This window comes from Jaculus jaculus, chromosome 5 (assembly GCF_020740685.1).
Source record: "Jaculus jaculus isolate mJacJac1 chromosome 5, mJacJac1.mat.Y.cur, whole genome shotgun sequence".
Lineage (NCBI taxonomy): Eukaryota > Metazoa > Chordata > Mammalia > Rodentia > Dipodidae > Jaculus > Jaculus jaculus.
This window is the reverse complement of record NC_059106.1, coordinates 143774699-143799189: the sequence shown is the minus strand read 5'-3', so window position 1 is coordinate 143799189 and position 24491 is coordinate 143774699.

The window sequence follows — 24491 nt, the reverse complement described above, 5'->3', positions numbered from 1 at the left end:
TGGCTGAAGGCCCTGGCATGCCCATTCTCTCCCCTTCTCTCTATCTGCCTCTTTCTCTCTCTGTCGCTCTCAAATAAATAAATAAAAATAACCAAAAAAAAGACTTGATTCTTCTCTATCTTGCACCACAAAACCACATTATAAAAACATGAGTCTACTTTAAAAATACATCCTCAAAGTGATTAATCCTAACTGCCATCTATTACTACTAACCCATTCCAACACACCATCATCTCCCATCTTAATCACTGAAACTATAGTTTCCTGACTACGTGTGTTTCTCTATTTAAAGCATACAAAATCTATCAACCATGATGATCTTTTAAAAATAAAGCTGAGATCATATCATACTCCTAAACAGAATCAAACATCTGCCTCCAGCTCATTCTGAGATGGCCTGTAACGCCCTGTGCTCTCTGCTGCCTCCATCCAGATCCCCACTGTGATCAGGTTCCTATTGACATATCACCCAATCATTTCATCCTGCCTCAGTCTCTAACATTACATAACAACACTCCACTTTCTGGACTCCCTTATTCCCAATACGACTTTGTTTATCTACATAGCACTCAGCAGAGTTGGGCATGTGATGATGCATTCACTCACAGCTTATCTGATTCACACTTCTTCCCATGATGTTGGTTCCTGGAAACAGAAACTCGCTCCCTTTTGTGCCCTGCTATATTTTCTGTACCGCAAAAGGTTACTGACACAAAACAGGTTCTCAGTAGCTTTTATTTTTGAGTGAATTACATGAAATCGTACTAAATGTATCAACTTTATGATAATGACTTTCCAGGAACTATCAGCATAATACGATAAATATGTGAAAATGCCTACTGATGGGCCTGTGCATTAAATTTTGGTGCAATGTTTACTTTAAGTGAGGATTTCTTCTGATCAATGGAATAAAACAAATAGGAAAAAAATATATTTTCCAGATAACTAATTACATAGCAGGTGTCAGGATACACTGATTGGTTCCAGTAAGGAGATCACAGCTGAAGCAGCGGTTACTATTGAAGTCACCGCCTGTCGTTTCATAGAGCTCATTTATCTTCAGCATCAGCCGTAATGAGGAGAAAAGTGAAGATGGAGTGCGTGTCGGTTCTCTTACATCTTTAAGATATTTGCTTGTGGCACTACAGTCTGTTGTCTCTCATTGATGTAGCACTTTACTCACAACTCTGTTAGTGAGCTGAGCCTCCATAATGTCCTCCTCTGACTGGTCATCTGTGGGAATGCAGGGGTCACTAGAAATTAGTGTCCGCTCACAAGCAGCACCAAAGAATCAAAATCTCCACCACTGTGAACCAGAATTATGGTAATTGGAAAATTCTTAAACATAAACATATATTGAGTTTGCTTTTTCTCAAAAGATCCACTAACCTTTTTTTTTTTTTTTTCATTTAGAAACACTGAATTAAATCATTTGTTAGTTAGTAAAGAGGCTATGGATTCCGAAATAATGTAAGTTGTAGTCCTCAGATCCCAGCAGGAGGATCCCAGTGGAACAGCCTACTCTTCTACTTACCCTACCTTATATGAGCTACAGATGGGCATTCAGGCTCCTGTGCTAACTCTGATGTCCACCTTGTCAGTGGCAAGGAAGAGAGAGCTGTTAGCCTCTGTCTAGAATGAAACATCCCCATTAAAATCAGAGAACCAGTTTTATCTCCAGCATCTCACAGTGTCATCAGCTGTCAGTCCAATTGGGCTACTGTGACAGAATATGCTAACCTGAGTCATTTCTAATGAACAAAATTTCTTTCTGGTAGTTTTGAGAATGCCAAGATCAAACTCCTAGCATCAATATCTTCTGGGGGCTGTTTGCTGCTTCCAAGATGCCACTAGCGGTGTTTCCTCATCTGTAAGAAGTGGGAGGGTAAGAAGAAATAAATGTAAAAAGCCTCTTTCATTTTCAGTCTTTGTTCCTTTATGGTGGCAATGCCTTTACTTTAATTATTTTTTTTCTCTATATGACAGAATAGACTTAAGGAAGTAAGAATTTACTTTGGCTTGTGACGTGAGGGTATGTATAGTCAATCACAGCAGGAAGGCCCAGCAGCAACAGCCCAAGGTGGCTGGTCATAATGCTCCTGCAGTCAGGAAGCAGAGAGACAGAGATGATGGTATTTTGCTTCCTTTCTCCTTTTTATTCAGTCCACAAGCTGAGTCCGTGGAACGTTGCTACTCATCCAGGGTTGTTCTTTCTGCTCCAGTTATATCTCCTGGGGAAAATCTTCACAACATGCAGAGATATTTGAGTCCTAGGTGATTCTAATGCGCATAAAGTTGACTATACAAATTAACCATTACAAATCCACTACTTGTCAACTTGATTACCAAACACATCACTTTTGGGCATTCTACCCTTGGTCCGCAAAGGCTTGTTGCCATCAGTAATGCAAAACATATCAAGTTCATCTGAGAGGTTCCCCAAAATCTTAACAATTCCAACATGCTCAAAAACCCGAAATCTCCTCAGAGATTTAAAACAAACTGTGTGTCCGTATAAAATCAAAACCAAGTTACATATTTTCTATTTATAATGGAATAGCCAGCATTCCCCAGTCCACATAAGGGCATAGTAAGTAAGAAAATATTAGACCAAAGCAAAAATACAGAATCCAGTAGGGCAAACACCAAATCCTACAGTTCCCTGTGCCACACCTGAGGTTCCTGGCATGTCATTTGGACTCTAACAGTGTGGGTTATTCCCACCTCTCCAATGCCACCACCTACAGCATACATAGCTTCTTATTCTACTCTGTGTTCGCAGTTCTCCTTGACACATGCTCCATAGTCCCCTACTTTCAAATTAATTTGCATTTTCGTATGTGGGAGCCACTATATGAGTGCCGTTAGGCCACTTTCCTACTGTCCAATACAGAGCACAGGGCTCTGTTGCTGTTGTCTATAATTGTGATGCTCACTTTTACAAATATAAATCCCTTTTTTCATATCTACTTTGTCTGAAACTCTCACTCACTGTGGTGATTTTGAATCAGTTGTCCTCCATAAACTTGTGTGTTCTGTGTGCTTGCTCCCCAATTGATGGCACTTTGGGAGGTGGAACCTTGCTGGAGGACGTATGGGGCAGGCTTGGGGTGTTATAGTAAGGTCCCTATTACTAGAGTTTATCTCACTCTATTGCTGCTGTTTCTATCTGTCGTGGCAGAAGTGATGTGCAGTCTCTGCTCAAGGCATGCTTTCTCCTGCTGTCATGAAACCTCACTTAGACACTGAAGCTGAACAACAAACACGACTCCCACCAGCTGCTTTGGGCCAGAGGTATGTCTCCTAAATTATCCTAAATCCCATCAAGTTGACAATCAACATTCACCATAATAGCCTTCTTTACACTTTCTATGGACAATTTTCATACATGTAAATAGATGTTTTGATCATAATGCCCTTCTGTCACAAGCATCTGGAGTTTAATTGCAGTGGCCGAGGCCTTTAAAATATGCCAATTCCCTCTCTCTCTCTAAGAATAACATAAAACAAAAAAGGTTATAGAATGTTCATCTTTGATCTGAGAGTCTAGAGATTCACACCCATCATTCTCTTTCTCTGATATGACAGTAGAACTGTCAGAGGAAGCCCACCCACCTTAAGTTCCCTATCTCTGCTATTCTACCAAAGCAGTAGACACTGGATTTCTAAAAGCTTTGCCTGCAAGGGTTATTTTATGATAATTGACCACAGGTTATAATTTGGAGAACTTTGTACTATTATTGCATCCAATATTTTTTTTTCTCACAGTCTTAAGGTTTTCACTGGCTTCTGTGCATACCACTCATTACCAATTTGTATTCTTACCAACTGTATTCTTGATTGAAACCAACAGAAAAACCACTGTGATTAAGCAGAAATGAGGTTTTCTACAATGTTTTTGTCTTGGTTTTATATTGCTATGTACAGATTATCCAAACCTTAACAATTACAAACAGAAAAACAGTTCTACGACTTCACAGTTTCTGTGGGTCTAATCCATTCATGTGGCTTAACTTGGTGGTTCTGCCTTAAGGCCTCTCACAAGACTTCAGTCAAGGTTTAGATCAATGCTTCATTCACTCAGAGCTCAACCAGAAGAGGGATCTGCTTTCAAGTTCACTCACATAGATGTTTATAAACCTCAGGACTTCCTGGTTATGGCCCAGAGACTGTAGTCCCTGAGTGTCTTCACGAATGCTCACAAAATGTCAGCTACTGGGCTGGAGAGATGGCTTAGTGGTTAAGCGCTTGCCTGTGAAGCCTAAGGACCCCGGTTCGAGGCTCAGTTCCCCAGGTCCCATGTTAGCCAGATGCACAAGGGGGCGCACGCGTCTGGAGTTTGTTTGCAGAGGCTGGAAGCCCTGGCGTGCCCATTCTCTCTCTCTCCCTCTATCTGTCTTTCTCTCTGTGTCTGTCGCTCTCAAATAAATAAATTTAAAAAAAAATTTTTAAAAAATGTCAGCTACTTTTCCTCAGAGAGTATATGAAAATGTTCCCCCATGAGGCTGAGGAGATATCTCAGTAGTTAAAGGTGGTTTCTTACCAAGCTTGTCTGCCAAAGTTCAATTCCCCAGCCATCTACATAAAGCCAGATGGGCAGTTGTTTATACCAAAAAGAGACCCTGGTGCTCCTGCACACATAGACATATATGCGTGCAAATAAATAAAGAAATAGAAAAGAATCAGTCAAACAGATGCTACACTTTCTTCCTTTGTAACCTAATGCCAAAAGTTACATCTCATCGCTGTTGTCATATTCTCTTTCTTAAAAATGAGTCACTGGGTCCAGCCTATACGAAAGGACACAGGATTACTCAAAAGGGCATGAATCACTTGGGCAATGATCACTGAAGAGCATGTTAGTAACTTTCCACTGATGGTGCCCAGAGTATCTCATTATTCATAAGAAGGCTGGGGATCCTCAGGCCCCCAAGAATTCAACACTAAAGAGCATCTCAGGTGTTATCCCAGAACAAGATGAAAGCAAGGCTGCAACTGGCCTCACACTGTCCACCCTGGTACTGCTGCTTTCCTGAATGTAGCTAGACTGTTGCCACTGAATCAATAACCTTTTATTTTATTATCATATTCAGTGGCCTGGACTTAATCATTCATTGGCTTGAGATCAAATCCTTCTTGCCTAAGGCCTAGCAGTCAGAGAGCTCAGCGAGAAATATCTGTCCCTTTCTCAGTATGGAAAGTAGATCCCACTTGGCATTTGTCATAAAGGAGGATGGGTTTCATGTTTCAAATAGCCAGAAATAAACAGCTAGGCAGAGAATTATCTAGACTTAGTGAAATGTAAAATATCCTTGTGTTTATCTGTTGTATATAACATTTTCTGAATTGATTCCTTTACATATGAAAATAAATAATGGATTATTTTGTGAGAATTCAAGAATGTTTATGATTAACATATCTCTACATTCTACTGAACTCATTTCATTCTCTTGTTTATAAAGAAATGTTTAAACTATACACAGAACTGCCTCATTTGGATTCATAACAGACTCGTCAAGGTCAGACATGTGGTCAGATGTCTGACTGAAAAAAGAGTGTGATTCTAATGCTGTAATTTAAAGTAGGAATTCCCACAGCTCCCTCACTCTTAACTCAGCTGAACACATGCCTAGAGTCAAGGCTTATTTATGAATGATTACCACACATTTAATTTAAAGCTGAAATCCTTATAAATAAAACTATTTCCATACACTGGTTCTTGATTATACACATAAAATTGACTTTTCATCTCTTTCCTGTTTTTAGGAAAGAAACTTTAGAAACCATAAGTGGGGAGAGGAGAATAGGAGAATACACACACAAAACTAAACCCAAAATGAATTGATGCCATAGAAAACTTTCTTCTGGATAGTAGATTAAAATATATAACTCTCAACAGGAGTATGGGGGAATCGTCTGGTAAAAAGGGCTCTGGAGAGGGTGGGCTGAAGCCTAACCTTAAAACATCTGGCTCTGGCTTATAATTCTCAGTACCAGAAATTGATTGCTATCAACATTGAGCTACTGATGGATGGACCAAAAAGAGACAGGCTTCTTTCAAAGCACTTAATTACCAGCCTCAGGTAAAGGGTAAGACCCGATTGCTGAAGACACCATATGCTGCCCACACAGAACACCAAGAGATCCATCTGGAATCCCTAAGGAAGCCAGTTCCCAAATGGTTATCCTCCACCAACAATGACTGGCTACTGCCTTTACACTTCATAACTCGCAACTCCATGGGGAATACCAGAAATCTCACTGAGAAGGGCTCTCAGTGGAACGGGGGCAAGGAGGTGGGAAATGATGGTACCAACACCGTGTGTCCATACAAAATATATACTTAATTTAAAAAAAATAACAAAAAGAGAAGGCATAATGCAAGCATAACATACTTAGCTCATTTTACAAATTTTACATTCATTTCTACCCCAGATCAGGACAAAGGGATAAAAAGAAGCTTTAAATTTCCTTTCTTGTCATAAAGCAAGATGAAAGAACAGGGAAGATGATTTAGTTAGTAAAGTACTTGTCACACAAGCATAATGACCAGCGTTCAGAGGCCCACCATCCATGTAGAAGCCAGCCTCAGTGGCGCTCACCTATGACCTCAGTGCTGGGAATGCAGAGACAAGAGGGCCCTGGTCGGTGCTGGCCAGCTTGACTAGCCAAATTGCGGAGCTGCACATTCAGTGAAAGATCCTTCCCCCACAAAAAGAGGTGAAGAGGGATTAAGGAAGATACCTGATAGCAACCTGAATCTTCCTCTAGCCCTTGGACAAAAATTCTTTTATTTGCTCTCTTTCCTTGTATTTTTGTTTGGTTGGTTTTTATATTGTTTTGATTGAGTTAGTTTTTTGTGAGTATGTGTAAGAGTGTGTGTGTGTGTTTATGTTTAATGCTGAGTATAACGCCAGGGCACATCACACACACTAAGCAAGTGCTTTGCCACTGTACTCTTAGCCTACTCTGGCCAAAACTTCTTTAAAATATTGCTTGCTTTGCTTTTTAAATTGATGGACTAGTTATCATTTTTGTTGCTGGGACAAAAATGACTAATAAAAATCAGTTTAAGAGAGAAATGGTTTATTTTGGCTAACAGTTCAAAATTACATTCCGTCATGGCAGGTTAGGTTTAGTGAAAGGAGCGCGAAGCACAGCTGGTCACATTCAGCCCACAGTGAGGAAGCAGACAGCCGCGAATGCCAACTCTCAGTTGTATAGAGACCAGCACCTTAGCCCAGGAAATAGTGCCACCTACAGTTAAAGTGGGACATCCCACCACAATTAACCTACCAAAATAATCCCTCACAGGCATGGCCAGAGAATAACCTAATCTAGATTACCCCTCACCGTTGGTTCCAGGTCCTGTCAAACTGACAGTCAATATAAATCATAAACCATCACAGTTGCCTTTGGTGAAACAAGGAAATAATAAAGCGACAATTTTTGTAGGGTTCAACTTTAAGCATCATGTACTTCAAACACTGCAGTTTTGAAGCATGAGAAAAATACTGTGTCCAAGCTTTTGTCTCTAAAATTTCCTATAGTCACTTTGATGTTGAAATTGTGTGATATCGCCACATTCCAACGTACACAGTACTTTGTATATGCTTATGCTAAATCAACTTGAAGTACTCAAATGCATTCTATTAATATTAATTACCCTCTTGTTTCCTTTAATCAGTCACATGCACATACACAGAGAGACAGAGAGAGAGAGAAAGAGAGAGAAACAATTTCAGTATGTGAAGAAAGCAGAGAAGCGCATCTGCATGTTGATCACCCAATAACTGATTCTTATAGCCCTGCCATAAACTTGGGCTGTAATCACACTGTGCATCTGTTTTGTCTGCCATCAATTTGTCTAATGGGAACAGGCTAAGGCTACAGAGGTGATTAACACAAAAGATTAAATTCACTTCAGCTTTAATTAAAAATCTTTGTTTTTGAAGTTTCATTGGTTTGAAAGAACCCCAGCTCTTTCCTATTTCTTCTCCACAATTGATGTGCATTTCATTACTTTATTTTGATATTATTAATGCATTTAGCTGTTACTTCTTCCTAATTACAGACTCTATCCACAAATGTTACTGACATGCCCATATGCCAGAAGACACATAGCTGGGACTGTTGAAGTGCTTCTAATTCAAGTACAATTGATCTTCACTAGCAGATACAGCATCTGCTTCACATAGAGAATTTTGTGGTTTACATATTTCTCGCTTGATTTGTTTCTTTCATTAACTGAATTATTCATTTACTCAATCAGTAAATATTAATTTAATGTCCATTGTTTTCCAGGCCCTGATACAGGTTAATTGGGCTATCAAGATGAATGAAAGAGACAGAAATCTCTACTATCATGTACTATATTATAGTGGCTAGAGGGAAAAAATGTTTTAAGGCAAATTGTGCCCTCCAAAATCTACATGTTAGTCCTAAGTGTATAAGAATTGAGAGAGAGAGGGAGAGAAGGAAGGCTAGAAGCTGTAGAAGATTAAGGTTAGTCTTCATCATACCCTCTCCAGTGTCTTGTGGTTTGGTGTTCCATCTTTAGAAACACAGTTTTTTTTTTTTGTTTTGTTTTTTGTTTTTCAAAACAAGTTGCCTTTCAATGTACTAGAAACACAGTTTTTAAAAGTAATAATTAAGTTGAAATCTTATCATTATAGTAGGCTGTACTGCAGCATGCCTAGTATCTTTATAAGAAAAGAAAATTTGACCCCAGACAAGCACACACACACTAAGGATGGACAGGTGGAAACAAAGGGAGAATAAAGTTATCTACAAGCCAAGGAAAGGGGTTTCCACCTACACCTTGACTTCAAATGTTTTCTTTCCAGAAAGGTGAAAAAAATCAAATTTCTGTTGGTAAAGCCAACCAAACAATGATATATTGTTATAAGAGTTTTATAGCAAGTTAGTGAACCAATTAAATATAAATCATATTACATATTATAAATTGTGAAGTTCTATAAGAATAGAATAAAAGTATAACACAAATAGGAAGGGCATTCATTTGTGTATGTCTCAAAAGTATCATTATAGACTATGGACATCCCTCAATTCTATAATATAATGTAATTACATAAAAGCACAACCAGAGCTATACTTAGTGATGGAAAAGGAGTTTTGTCCTGAAGAGTTTACTACTCTAATTATTCTCATTTAATTATTTTTGTTTTAATAATCTGAGATCAAAATATGATTATTTATGTGTATATTTTGCAGCATTAAATTTTTAATGTCTTAAAATGCCAAATTAATCTGGCCAAGTGACCAGTATTTTCCAAGATGTGATATCTTTGGAATCTTATATAATCAATTTTTTAGAATTAATATAAATGTCTATTTTAAGTATGTTTTTATTATGTAACTAAGTGATCTGAGTAAATATAAGTCAGCACATTTGAATCTGTTTCAACAAAAAAAATATGAGAGCACAGCTGAGTGAGAATTATTTTGCTCTTAATCTAGATGAAACCTCCTAGTCTTTTGTGATTCTATAATGTGTCACTTTGGCATGAAGACTTGGTCAAGCAAGTGTGAGAATACAATGTAGGGCTGGAGGGATGGCTTAGCAGTTAAGGCATTTGAGTCAGATGCACAAGGAGGCACACGTGTCTGGAGTTCTTTGCAGTGGCTGGAGGCCCTGGAGCACCCATTCTCTCACTCTCTCACTCTTTCTCTGCCAAATAAATAAGTAAATAAAAATAAAATATATTTTAAAAGAATACAATGTAGTCCTTGCTTTTTAGATCAACCCAGACATTACTTAAACAACACAAATGCAAACCGTTGAGACTAACACTCCACTTAATCAGAACTCGCTGATGTGAAGACTTTGTGAGCCAGCGGGAAGCAGGTGGTGCAGAAGGAATATTTTTGATTAAAGTATATACATCTCCACCACTTTCTATGAGTTAGCCAAATAAATTCTCATGGTATTAAAGTTTGATAGGAAACTTTCTTGGTAGATGATATGCAACAAAATAGGATTACAAAAACTGCCAAAATGTCTTATGATATCATAAGAGTGAGGTAAGGAGTGACTCAGAGGATCTGACCTCTATTCCACATCTACCTCATCAGAGGTGCACATGACCAGCTCTAGAACATCATTGTGAACTTGAATCTCCTCTCTGTAACCAGGCAGGGAGGCAAAGGAGCAAAATGTCATCTGAGGACATACTTCTATTCGGCTACAAATCAGGCAGAAATTTCATCTTTAATTATTATGTTGCCTACATTTCCAGCCCTATATAAACCACACAGAAATCATATTTCACTTGAACTTTCAAAGCTTATAGAACAAGACTCATGAATTAGGCCACACTTTCCACTGCTCTCCTATTTCTATCCCCACTGCTCCACTCAGCAGCCTATAGTCATTAACATCAAAGAAGGAAAAGAGAACTGGAGAGATGGCTTAGAGGTTAAGTGCTTGCCTGTGAAGCCTAGGGATCCCGGTTTGAGGCTTGATTCTCCAAGACCCACGTTAGCCAGATGCACAAGAGGGTGTACACATCTGGAGTTCATTTGCAGTGGCTGGAGGCCCTGGCACACCCATTCTCTCTCTATCTGCCTTTTTTTCCTCTCTGTCACTCTCAAATAAATAAAAATGAATACAAATTTTTAAAAAAGAAGGAAAAGTGGATTGCAGTGAAGAGCCAGTGGAGGTGCCGGGACCACAAGATGGCTGCTAAGGAAAGCTGACAGCCCTGATGAAGTTTTCCAGGACTGTGAGTAGCCTAGCTGGAGGGGCAGAATTGGAACTCTAGAGACCTGTTGCTGGTTAGAATTACCGAACTTGGAGATTTGTCACTGGCTAGAGTTGTTGGACTTGGAGCTACAGAGTTTGATGTTTTCTCTGGTTGTTTAAATCTTATATTGGCTGATATTTTTTTTTGCTATGCCCAGTGCCATCTTTTGCAATGTGAATGTTTATTCTGTGTCGTTATGGGTTTTTTTTTTGAGGTTATTTTTTGGTATTATGGCTCAGTTAAAAGATCTTGGATGACAGGGATGTATGAACATCATTGGAATTGATGAAAACTCTGAGAACTTTTAAAGTTGGATGAATTCACTGCATTTTACATCATGTATGGTTATCAGTTTATGGGGGCTGGGGCAGAATGTGGTGGTTTGATTCAGGTGTCCCCCATAAACTTAGGTATTCTGAATGCTAGGTTCCTAGCTGATGGAGATTTGGGAATTAATGCCTTCTGGAGGGAGTGTATTGTTGGGAGCAGGCTTATGAGTGTTATAGCCAGTGTCCCTTGCCAGTATTTGGCACACTCTTCTGTTGCTGTTGTCCACCTTATGTGGGCCAGGGGGTGATGTCCACCCTCTGCTCATGCCATCATTTTCCCCTGCCATCATGGAGCTTTCCCTCAAGCCTGTAAGCCAAAATAAACCTCTTTTCCCCACAAAAAAAAAGAAGGAGAAGATACTGTGACTGGTTAAAGGATAAAGTGCCTGGTTAAGCAAACAAGGCCAGGTCTCTACTGTCATACTGAGAAGGGTTTTCAGAATAAACTCCAAAATAAACTTTGAATGTCCTCACTAACAATTAAATTATTTGGGGAAGAAATGATCAATAGAGAAACTGTAGGTGGGTGGGAATGCAACAGATAAACAACCATATCAGAATTTCTGGCCAATAATTTCAGTACGATGTGTAAATACACGATAAAAAAGTGTGAGGCAACCAAAGTTATTCTCAGTGGAGGGGAGGGGTGGCGAGGCGGCTCTCTCTTGCCTTCTCTTTTTACCATAACTAATCACTAGTTTTGCAGGCTTTGAAAATCAGATGTCCTATGCCATTTCAACTCCTTCCCAAGGCTTGTTTATATTATATAGAAATTCTTTAGAGGAAAGACTTTTGTATACAGTTTTACTATCCTCAAAGTCTCTGCAGTAGAAAGTGAGATGGAATTTAAGATCATTTACTTTGTATGAATCAAAGATTTTGAAATATAAAAGGTACATGGCAATTACTGCTTTAAAACCTTATGTTATTACTCCCGTAGTGATATTATCATGCAAGGGACTAGAAATTAGAGCATTTAGGTTAAGATGGAGGAACATGAAACAAGGTTGGAACATTGTTGTAGGTTCTGTGGGTTCAGTACCTGTCCAGACAGCTGCCTCACTAAACAAGTGTGGAGCCAGATTCATAGCCAAGAACTTCATTCCTGATTGGGTTCATGACATCCTTTTTGCTACTCAATCTGGTCCCAGCCGGCACTCACTCACCCTTCACCATCCCCATCTGTTCCATCTCTGCAGGGTGGCCTCTATCCTGGAGGACTACCAGCTGGACCTGGCTCATATAAACAACATCACTCTGAGTCTGGCACATTCCAGAACCAACTGGCCACCCAGTTGTTCACAGCCGCACAACCCCCACATCACCCCTTTTGGGAACAGCTCCAGCTGTAGAATCTGTTTGGAGTGAGTCACCCCACCCCTTTGTCCTCAGCTGGTCCCAACCAGTTGGTGCAGCTAAAGAATCAGGTCCACCTGTGTCCTATATGAGGCCAAACTCAAGAACACTATTGAAGTAGGTGTGATACCTCTCCTTCCACTATTCCTTACTGATCCAGGGTGAGCCAAGACCTGTTTGTGCTCTCAGATAGCTATGAGATGGTTTCTATGAAATTCTCAATTAGGTACTTAGGCCACAGCCTCCTAAAGATTCAACATGTACCTTCCTTATGTCAAATGTTGTCCTTCCAGGATTACCTTTTTTTCTTTTCTTTTCTTTTTTTTTTGTGGTGGGGGGGGTTGAGGTGGGGTCTCACTCTGGTCCAGGCTACCTGGAATTTACTATGTAGTCTCAGGGTAGCCTTGAATTTACTGTGTTCCCCCTACCTTTGCCTCCCTAGTGCTAGGATTAAAGGTGTACACCACCATGCCCAGCCAGAATTATCTTTGTAGAAGTATCCAGAAAGGACTAAGCTTGGAACCAAGAAGTTGGATCCCAACCAAACTTGAACACTTACCCTCACAGGGTGTCTGGTATGAAGACTACATGAAATAATGGTTACCAAACACCTTACAATAATATAAAGCCTCTAAGAGTTTCTCAGTATGTGTTACCTAAATTTTGAACTGAATGTTTAAAAGCAACTTTATGCCAAAAGAATAAAGTGATAAGACTAAAGCAATTAGAAGCCAGAGTTTTTGAATGATACAGCATCTTGACCAATTCAAAATAATTGAGAGCTTAGCAGTTAAGGCATCTGCCTGCAAAGCCAAGGACCTCTGTTCAATTCCCCAGGAACAAGTAAGCCAGATGCACAAGGTGGTGCATGCTTCTGGAGTTTGTTTGCAGTGGCTAGAGGCCCTGGCACACCCATTTTCTCTCTCTCTCTCTCTCTCTCTCTCTCTCTCTCTCTCTCTCTCTCTCTCCTTTCTGCCTCTTTCCCTCTCTCACTCTCTCAACTAAAATTAAAACAATATTTTTAAATATATATATATATAAAGTAAAAAAGAATTTAAAAAAATTTTAAAAATAGTTGAGAAAGTTGTGGCTTCATGATTGGAAAAATTAGAATGTCAATCATTGTTTTTTCTTCTTAAAACATTGCATTTGACAAAATTGCAAGATATCCAAATTTCAAGTATTTATCAAGAGAGAAGGCAAATACATGGTCTCCTAAAAAGTTATCTACTTTAAATCCTTGTAGCTCATTCCCAGCCCTCTGGTTGTTATCTTCTTTTGAAAAAATTCTGCATCATTTGCCAATGTAATTAAGGATTTTAAAATAGAAGTATCCTGTATTCAGACTTGACCTGTTTTCAGTGACAAATGCTCTTATATCAGAAAGACTGATATAAATCCAAGACAGAAGAGGAGGCAAAATGTTTACTGAGGCACATGCTGAAGAAAAGGTTCAGAGCCACCTGAAACTGAAAAAGTTCATGGATTTCCTTTCTCCTACAGCCTTTTCAGGAAGCACATCTTTCTTTGACAGCACAAAACTCTCAGGCTCATGACTTCAGCAAGATGAGGGAATGAATTTCTATTGTGTAATATCACCGAGTTTGTAGTTATCTGTCATACCAAACCCAAGAATATAATATGGAGATCTTGACAGAAATTCATAAATTGGTCTTCTTAGGCTGCTATCAAAAAAATAAAAATACCACATAGACTAGAGAGATGGTTTAGTAGTCAAAGTGTTTGGCTATAAAGCCTAACAACCCCAGTTCAATTTCCCGGAAAAGCCAGATATAGTGGCACATGCATCTGGAGTTCATTTGCAGTGGCTGAAGGCCCTGGTGCCCCCATTATCTCTCTCTGTCTCTTTCCCTCCCAGCCTTTATCCCTTCTTCTATCTGTCTCTCTCTGCTTGTAAGTAAATAAAAATATGTTTTTAAGAAGTACCACAGACCAGATGACATAAGGAAACATGCATTGACTGCTTATCTCTCTGAATTTAGGAAGTCCAAGATCAAAATATAAACATCCGGTGTCAGCTGAAGGCCACCTTCCTGGTGATCTGCTATCCTCACATGGCTGACAAAGAACAAACCTCTGAAGTGTCACTTCTCATACAGGTACAGATCTCATCACAGGGCTCTGCCCACACTCAGCAAGGCACCTCCTAGGGGCTCTAAGCACTATCTCACTGGCAGTGAGGGACTCAAACACTCATTCTGTTCCAAGATGCTATAGTAGCACAGGTTGCTCTTCGTTCTTTCTTTTAATATCGTACACATACAGTGTGGTAGTTTGAATAGATGCCCCCCAATATATTCAGGGTTTTATTAGTTTGTAGCTTGAATGTGCAGCCTCCTGGCTGGGGGAGGTGTCACTAGCGGAATCTTAAGGTGTGGTGGTAGGTTTGAAATTCCAATCTAAAGATATTCAAGTGCCTAGCTCCACCTGGAGTTCCTGAAGTGTGCTGTGCTGTGGGGCTTATGGCTTTGGGGTCTGTGGCTTCTCTCTCTCTCTCTCTCTCTCTCTCTCTCTCTCTCTCTCTCTCTCTCTGCTTGGATTTGTGAAATAAGGCCAAGTTCTTCTGCCATTATGGAACTTCCCCTGGATGTATAAGCTTCAGTAAGTCCCTTCCTGCATAACTATGCCTGGTCTGGAATTTCATCTCAGAGACCCTGAAGCTGTCTGCTACAGAAATTGGTACCAAAAATGTGGGATGAGATGAAACTGACCATGTGGAATTTGGTCTTTTTGAACTTCTATTTTGGAGCAACAGGCATGGACTTGGTGCTTATAACTGAATATGCCTTATGGAGTGGTAAGTCAAATTATATGGACTATTCTGATAAGAGCTTGAGAATGCTAAGTGCAGCAAGAATTGTATTTGGAGGCTTGGCTTATAAACTTCCTAAGGGTACATAAAGACTGCAGATGACTTTGTTAGAACTGGGCTACTGGCTGTGTTCTGCTGCCCATACCCACAGAGCTTGATCAAGGTTAAATTTGTAATGGACTGGTGTGCTTGGTTAAAGATATTGGATTGAGAGATTCAAGAGTTTGAGACCTGGACATGGTGGCACATGCCTTTAATCCCAGCACTCAAGAGGCAGAGGTAGGAATATCACGATGAGATCAAGGCCACCCTGAGACTACATATTGAATTCCAGGTCAGCCTGGGCTAGAGTGAGACTCTACCTCAATAAAAAAAAAAAAAAAAAAAAACCAACAACAACAACAACAAAGAGTTTAAGTTGGAAAACCTCAAGCAAGTTAAAATTACAGGCACTAAGATTGGTTTTAGGTTACTGAAGCTACTATTGTCAAAACATTTGCACTCTTAAAGAACGTGTCCGGATTGCTTTACATTAATTAAATCAATAGAGGATGCCTGATGAAAGACTATGATATACATGCAAACTCTTTTGAAAAGAGTTGACTGGAGAAGGAACCTGTTCTTCAAAGTCATGATTTATTCCATGCCTAAATTAAGAATATGGCTGTATCCTGCACACCTGATATTGGTTTCAGAAGCATGAAAAATGTATAAAGTGGTCTTGAAATGCACACAGTTTCAGGGGCAATTTCTGAGGCACAGCACATAGGCAGGGTGTGATAACCCTGATAGGCTGGCAAGGCTGTTGGAAGATATACCATGGTTTGCATGGAGACCCAAAGATGTTTGGATATACCAGGACTGTGCAAGGGCTACCATGGAGTGCACTGCCAGCCTGGGATGGAAGTTTTCCCTGGATAATCTTCCCAGCTGGAGGGGCAGAATTGAAAAGTCTGGAGGCAAAATGTGGTAGTTTGAGTAGATGGCCCCCAATATATTCAGCACTTTATTAATTTTTAGTTTGGATCTTCAGCCAGCTGGCTGGAGGAGTTGTCACCAGGCATATCTTACAGAATGGTTATGGGTTTGAAATCACAATCTAAAGATATGCAAAGTGCCTAGTTCCCCTTGGGGACCATGAAGTGTGCTGTGTGACTTTTGGCTTTGGGCTTGGGGCTTCTCTCTCTCTCTCTGCTTGAACCTGTGAAAGTAGGCCAGCTTCTTCTTCCATTAGGAAACTTTCCCTGGATCTATAAGCTTCAATAAATATCCCTTTTTCCATAACTGTACCTGGTTAGGAAGTTCATCTCAGTGAACCTGAAGCTGTCTACTACATACACCAATTCCATTCATGAAGATGCAATTTTGTTTTCTTCATTATGGCATGGATGCTCCACTGTGAAATTATAAAGATAGCTTACTTGAGAGATAAATCAAGGATCATTGCTAAAAGAATGATACCAAAAAGAAAGAAAGGGGCCTAGTCAGAGGTTCAGTTGTTAAAAGCCTTGCTGTGCAAGCCTAATGACAGGATTCATTAGTTGCATGCATAGCAACAACACGTGTCTATAATCTCAAAGCACCTATGACAATGAAAGGTGAATCTGGAGAATCCCAAAGCTCGAAGACCAGCTAGCCCAGTATTCCAAATGGCAAACAAGAAGAAAGACCTCGGGCTAGAGGGATGGCTTAGCTGTGAAGGCATTTGCTTGCAAAGCCAAAGGATCCAGGTTCTATTCCCCAGGACCCACATTAGCCATTTGCACTAGGGGGCGCACATGTCTGGAGTTTGTTTGCAGTAGCTGGAAGCCCTGGCATGCCCATATTCTCATTGTCTCTCTCTCTCTCTCTCTCTTTCTCTTTCTCTGTCAAATTAATAAAAATAAAATATAATTTAAAAAAGAAGAAGACCCCATGTCAAATAAGGTGAAAGGCAAGGACCAACACCCTGAGGTTGTGTCCTCTGACCTTCACACATGCACTGTGGCATTTATATGTCATATACATGCACACACATATACATACATGCACACCACACACACACTTATACAAATGCATACATATACACATGCAGAAAAGAGAGATGGGGAGAAAAGTAAATAAAGGGTGCATTATTGGGGAGGTTCTCTCAGTGGACAAATGTTAAACACAAGGAATTTAAAAATTAAATGCTCCCCTTGGTAGTGCTTCTGGGTATAGATTCCATGATGTCCTAGGATAGTCACTAAAACACCCAACATGCCTTTACACTGAAACCATATCCTGAGTATCACAGTCTAAATTCATTTATTCATTCATTTATTCATCTGTAATTGAATGACCATCCCATAGCAGTCACTGTTGAGATGTTATTAAGACTGAGCCACAGACAATTTTCATCCACAAGTCTTTCAGCATAGTCATTTAGTTCACTCCATTTTTCTTCTGCATATGTTTTCCTCATCGCTGACCTTTAGGAGCTCATACTTTAGTTGAGGATAGAACACTTAATGCGAAGCACTGTATAATAGATCTGAAAATTTTTATTAGTCTTTGTGTTAGTTCCAGCAATTGGTACTAATAACTAATAAAAAAAAAAAAACTGATCGCTTAGGGGTTTTTTGTCAATTCCTTCAAATATCCAAGTGTCTAATCAAAAGACAGTATCAGTTGTTATTTTTTATTCTGGATGCATTAATAAAAATTATATGAAATACATTAAGATCATTCAAAGAAACATTCTTTAATTCTTTCAGCAGGCTATTGGAAGGTTCAGAGGAATGCCTTAGAGGTTCATGGGGAGTCTCATATAAGCAGTAAGAAAATCCAAGTGTATTGCACAAATCTAAAGGTGAAAGAAGTATCTGACAGAAAGATTGGCAGTGGAAACTAAAATCAGAGGTGAGTGGTGCATTAAAGAGAGAAGATTTGTGGCAACAAATAGAACGAAAGAGAAGTCAGAGGGTCATTTTTGTTTGGATGTCGGGAAACAGCATCTTGCCACTGGCCAAATGCCCAAAGACTGACATAAGCCATCTCCAAATGCCTAGACAACTATCCCACATGATTGTGTCAATATGAGCTAGATCTTCCTCATGTCAAAACCAAAGAAATGCAACATGACGAATAAACTTCAAGAACAGAGATACATATACTTATCAGGTTCAAATGTATCACTTTCCTTTAACTTAAAAAAATTATTAAAAGATACACTAAGAACAGTGTCCAATATTTATTGAACATTTACAGTATTTGTTGAGTTGACTGAGGCAACTTTCTGTAGCTGCTTTTGAAAAAGAAACACAAGGGTCCCATTTTATAAAATAAAACACACCTTTTCTATGGTGCTTATACACAACAACTCTGAAATCTCTCCCTTGGCAAACTTGCTTTCCCAAATGTGCCAGTATCTTTGGCAACTATCATCAGTTTCATAGGTTTAAAAAAGATAAAGCATCCTAATACCTGAGATTTTAAACTTTCTGACATATGTTAAGACAGTAGATGGTTTATTCGTAGGAAAACTACAGGCAACAAAAGCGCCTAAAATTCACCTTGAAAATATGAAAACAAGATACTCTAAAAACAAATATGTTTCTCAGCAAGAGCTAAAGAAGACTTGTAATTACTTGACACAAATTTTCCTCTTAAGAGAGGGAGAAGTTTCCAGTAGGGAAAAATAAAGTTCTGACAGATTATATTTAATGTACTTTCTCTTAAAATCAATACAAAAATAACTTTTCATCATTTATGTACTCCAAGCTGAGCTCTAGATTTTGCCCTCAAATTCACATTCATTCCTGGTGCATTCATGCTTTCTTTTCTTGCCATCTACTTGAATGATACCATAATCACAACTATTTACTTGCACTTATTTCTAAAGGAAATTAGAAAGAGCAATGGAGACTGAAAAACAACTGGAGGGGCTGGATAGATGGCTCAGTGGTTAAGGAGCTTAAAGCAAAGGACCCAGTTTCAATTCCCCAGGACTCATGTAAGCCAGGTGCACAAGGTGACACATGGTTTGGAATTTGTTGGCAGTGGCTTGAGGCTGTGGCGTGCCCACTTTCTTCCTCTCTCTCTCTCTCTCTCTCTCTCTCTCTCTCTCTCTCTCTCTCTCTCTCTATCTCTCCTGTCTCTCTTTCTCCCTCCTCCTCCCTCTTTCTTTCTCTCAAATAAATAAATAAATAAATTTTTAAAAATACAATGGAGCATTATGTTATATTTTTTATTATGTTATCATCAAAAAGTCTGATATTTATCAACTCATAGATATTTAACATGATTATCCATGCAAACACATACTGCCATGTGTCTCATCTGACATATATTCTACCACATACTGGATCCAGTGCAGAACAAATAAGGAAACTGGTAGAAGAAAATCTGAAATTTTTCTGTCAATAGTTTTCCATACTAAACATCCTACTAGTGTCAAAAAATTATTGCTAAAATATTTCTGTAAATGTCCAGAAATCAGAGTATTTTCTTTTTTTTTTTACTTTTTTTTAAGCTTAATTTATTAGTTTTCTTTTCAGCAAATATAGGCAGTTTGGTACCATTGTTTAGGCTCATCCATGATCTACCCCCTCCCAATGGACCCTCCTTGTTGATGTAAATGGGTTGTGCATTGTGGAGTTAGCCCACAGTTATTGGTATGATAAATGTCTCTGCATATCATGACCCACCATGTGACTCTGACATTCTTTCCACCCCCTCTTCTGCAAAATTTCCATGAGCCATGTTGGGTTCATTTTTGGTGCTTCAGTGCTGAGGTGTTGGGGGCCTCTGAGGCTCTGGCTCTCTGATTTGGTGGGAGTTGATTTTTCTCTGTGTTGGTCTCCTTCCCCTTTGTGCTGGTATCCAGTTCATCAGGAAAACAGCACCCTTGCTTGTTTCACCAATTTTCCTTAGTTTCCATCGGGCCCCTTTTAAGGTATGTTGGGGCAGCTCTCTCCTTAGGATCTGCATCTATCTGAAAAAGAGAAACACATTCTCCAATGGAGAGTAAGTTAGCACCTGGAAAATTGAGATAACACTTACTTTTTTGATAGAGAGTTTAATAGGTGTAAGCCCTCTTGTACCCCATGATTGATGGTAGCTTGTTATTGGAGAGTGGGCTTATGTTTGGGTATGGTTCTGACTTTTTTCCCAGCTCCAGCTATGGGTCTTGTACCACTGAGGGGATCAGTTAGACAAATCAAGAGCAGTTGGTTCCTCACCATGGTTGTGTGCCACTATTACACTTGTGTGGGCATCACACCAGTTTATTTGTTGCTAATTAAGTTAGACCATGAGTTGTTTGGTCATTTCCCCCAGTCGCCCATGTAGCACTTTCTGGCACTAGACATGCTGACTGTCTGGGGACTAACTCTCTCCTGGCTTCCAGCCATGCCATTCCATTTTACGTGTCAGCTGTGTATGGAGTCTTCAGCAATAGGGTCTTACCACTGACCTTTGGTGGGTCATCAAGTACTCTGACAGAAGTCTGTCATTGTTTTAGGAAACCTTGTAGGTTTCTCTGATCAAAAGCTCATTGTGGATGATAGCCCAATGCTGGTAGTGGGGGTTACAGGTCAGTGCCCACTAAGAAATTGAGGAAAAACATAATTAATATACAAGAGTTAGAGAGGAGAGAGGGGAGGGAGGAGGAAAGGGAAGGAGGGAAGATGTAGAAGGTTTAGCTTAGTCTTGATCCTACCCTCTCCAGTGTCTTATGGTTCAAGTGTTTCCTGTAAGGGTCTAGTGAAGGTTCAGCCATTTGGTCTGCCTTTTAGGGAGTAGAATTTTATGGTACCATTGCTGTTTGGGTCTAGATTAGTGTTTCCCACCCCCTCGATGCCCTCCCCTCCCTCCCCATCCATCGTAGTGTCTAGTCCATGAGGTGCTACATGAGTATTGATCTGTTCTTCTACTTACATATATACAATACCATCCTATGGGGGCTGACAAGGACTAAGTGAGATCAGGGGAAGAGACTGAGTAAAGGAGAAAGGTGGAGGGACGGATAATCAAACATAAAAGGATATAAATAAGTCATATGTAAACCTACATTTTTTGACAATGGTACACATAGGAGCCATAGATTTTTAGTAGAAAATTTTCAGTGCCAGCAATGGGATACCTTCCAATGAGTTGTTGGCCAATGAGGACCCTAATGCCTCTAAAACATTACAGGCCATTGCTGACGGCCTTAGTTTCCCACCAGGAATAGATGGTAAGGCCCTATTGCTGAAGGCTCACATACTTAGGCTACAAGGTCAATGAGAAATCCTGCTGGAGCTGAGTTGAAAACCTCCTCCATGTAGACCAGCTGTCAGGAAGCTGGAAAAAGCCATGCTGCATGCAGTTCAATGGGAGAGAGAGAGAAATCACCAGTGGAGATACTCAACAGTGGACACTGCAAGCCTTATATTTAGCCAGCCAGGCCAAATGAGCCAATAGGTGCAATACTGGCACATCTGTTATGGGGAAAACCAGCTGCCCTCTAATTTGACTGAAGGCCCACTCTGTGGGAGGTAATACATCCTTGATACTAAAAACCTACAACAGGGGTAGTCATAAGCCCTAGGGGTATAACATTTGTTGCTGTCTGACTAAATATTTATACTATGCTCACCAAACTGCCCAGTAAGCATTTCTCTTATATATATTAATATATTAATGCTACTCTCACATTTTGCAGAGAACCTTCTGTTTGCAGATGGCAGTGACCTTGGAATAACTCAGAAAACACAATGGTTCTGAGAAGAAGTACAGAGGAGTGCTCAGCACTGAAATATCTCTATCATACCTTCTGAAGCTCAGGGTCAATTGCAAAAGAGGTGGTGGAAAGAATGTAAGAGCCAAAGGGAGGGTAGTACTCCTTACAATGTGCTCCTACAGACACAAAATGGCCTGATTATCTATGACCTGGCAGTGCCTGACACTACCTACACAAAGCCATCATAATAGGAGGAAAAGTTAATGACACCAAAATAAAAGAGAGACTGATTGAGAGGGAGAGGGGATATGATGGAGAGTAGAGTTTCAAAGGGGAAAGTGGGATGAGGGAGGGAATTACCATGAGATATTTTTTACAATCATGGAAGCTGTCAATTAAAAAAAAGGAAAAGAAAATAAGAGTATTATAAGGCAGTACTTGTCAGTGCTGTTATATGTTCAAAGAAGAAGCTTGCTTCCTGTAGCTAAAACTAAATTGTTTTGAATTGCACCCATCTTGCTTAAACAAATAGATCTGTCAAACATGATACCTCTTTCATAAAGCTAGTGCTAAAAAGCTTAAGTGAAAGCATTCAGAAACCTCAAAATTTTGGGGCTTCTTTTTAGGAAAATCAAGTGTGTTTTCAAGTGTTTTGCTTTTCTATCTCTCAATAGCTTGAATTTGAATGTCACTCTCCCCCCCCCCCCCAGTTAGAACCCATGAATAATTCACATTATTAGGAAACCTTACCTGTAGGAGAAAGAAGCAGCACAGGCAAACCATGTATGTAGAAAAATGGGTTGCTGATTAAATAAAACGGTGTTTTCAAAAGAAGGATTTTGAATTCTGGGCTTTGAGATGGGATCAGTGACACTATTATGAAATGTGGATATGTGATGCAGATAAAGAAGCAAATAATAAAAAAGAAGCAAATGGGTTATTACAAGAAAATATTCTGTCAAAAGACCCACCTGCAAATATTCACATGAAGCTTCTACAGGTACTTGCTCACATAGCTGACCCACATGGGGACTTGCCCCAGTTGAACCAACATTGTTAAAATTTTTGCTCTGAAAGGTCCAGGTTGACTGAATGCAAATTTAAGCAAGGAAGTGATTTCAAAACAATGGAGGTCAAGTCTGCATAGCTGGCAAGACTTGCTGATGAGCGTCCACTTCTTTGAGCTGTCTGTTTGTGCCCCACATGTGTTCGGCTGAAAGGCAGGCTTTCCAACGTGCTGTGAATTTCAGCTGGATTGTCTGGTAGGAAGGATAAAAGTGTTTTCCAACATTCTCCTTTTTTGATGCTTTGTTGCATAACTTATTTACATATAGCATTTGAAAATAAAATGTGAGTCATGTAATTATTATTCATATAATATGTTTAATACTTGTAATTATATTCACTAGGCATGTATCTAGCATTTCTCAATTCCTCAATTTTCAATTTTCTCAATTTGTACATTCAGAATTAAAAGGTCTATTTTCTTGTTATGTATTTTCTTACATGCATGTTTTCATGCATGGTGTTTGTGTTATGGCATGTGTGACATGGTGTGTGGTACATGAACATGTGTGTACAGGTGTATGTGTATGAAGAAAAGAGCCAAGAATGCCAGGATTACAGGTGTATGTGCCCAGGCCAGCGACTTGTGTGAGTTTTGGGGAAATGAACTCAGGGCAAACCAGACCCTCTCTGAGTCATACTTGCATGACAATTGCTCTTGCCTATGGAACAATCTCCCCAGACCCTCCTTGGTTTTTTTTAATGTGATTTTCTTTTAAGATGAAACATCTGTTGAATGAAAGAACAAAATGTAGACTAGAGGAAAAATGATCACATGGGTATAATCTTTAAAATTCACGAATAAGTAAGTTACCACTGAACTCTTCAGATGGAAATGTGTTCATGAACAGTTTGATGACTAGTGTGGGCTCCATTACTTAGGACGGGTGAGAATGAGAAGCCAGTTCTTCCTAGTCCAGAAGTTAGAAAAACATTGCATCACATAGTTTGAAGATATGTTTTTTTTTTCTTATAACAAGTCTATGCAATAAACACACAAGAAATCCAAAATTACTTTAAAGTGAGTTTGCTCATTCTAACAATAACAGCAATTGGAGTATATTTTGAGGCATTTCACCTATTCTAGTCAACTTTTTTTAAAGACAAATCAGACTAACCTAATTTTGAGCCACTGATCTGGAATAATTATGCTAACAGGGTAGCATAAAATAAAGTGTAATTTAGCAACCTCTGTCATTACAAAGATTGGAACAATTCACACACGAGAAAATAAAGACTTAAATTTAAATGTTTCCCAGTTCTTCGGCCTTGAAAAGAGAAGGAAATCCTTCCATTGGCAACCTATAAATTAATCAGAGGAGGACAAATATTTTGAAATTATCTATATGATATCATTTATGTGAGGTATCTAACACAGTCAGTGTCATAACAACGGAGGCTACAATAGTTGCAAGGAGATGAGAAGGAGGAAAAACTGGAAATTTACTCTGCAACAGATA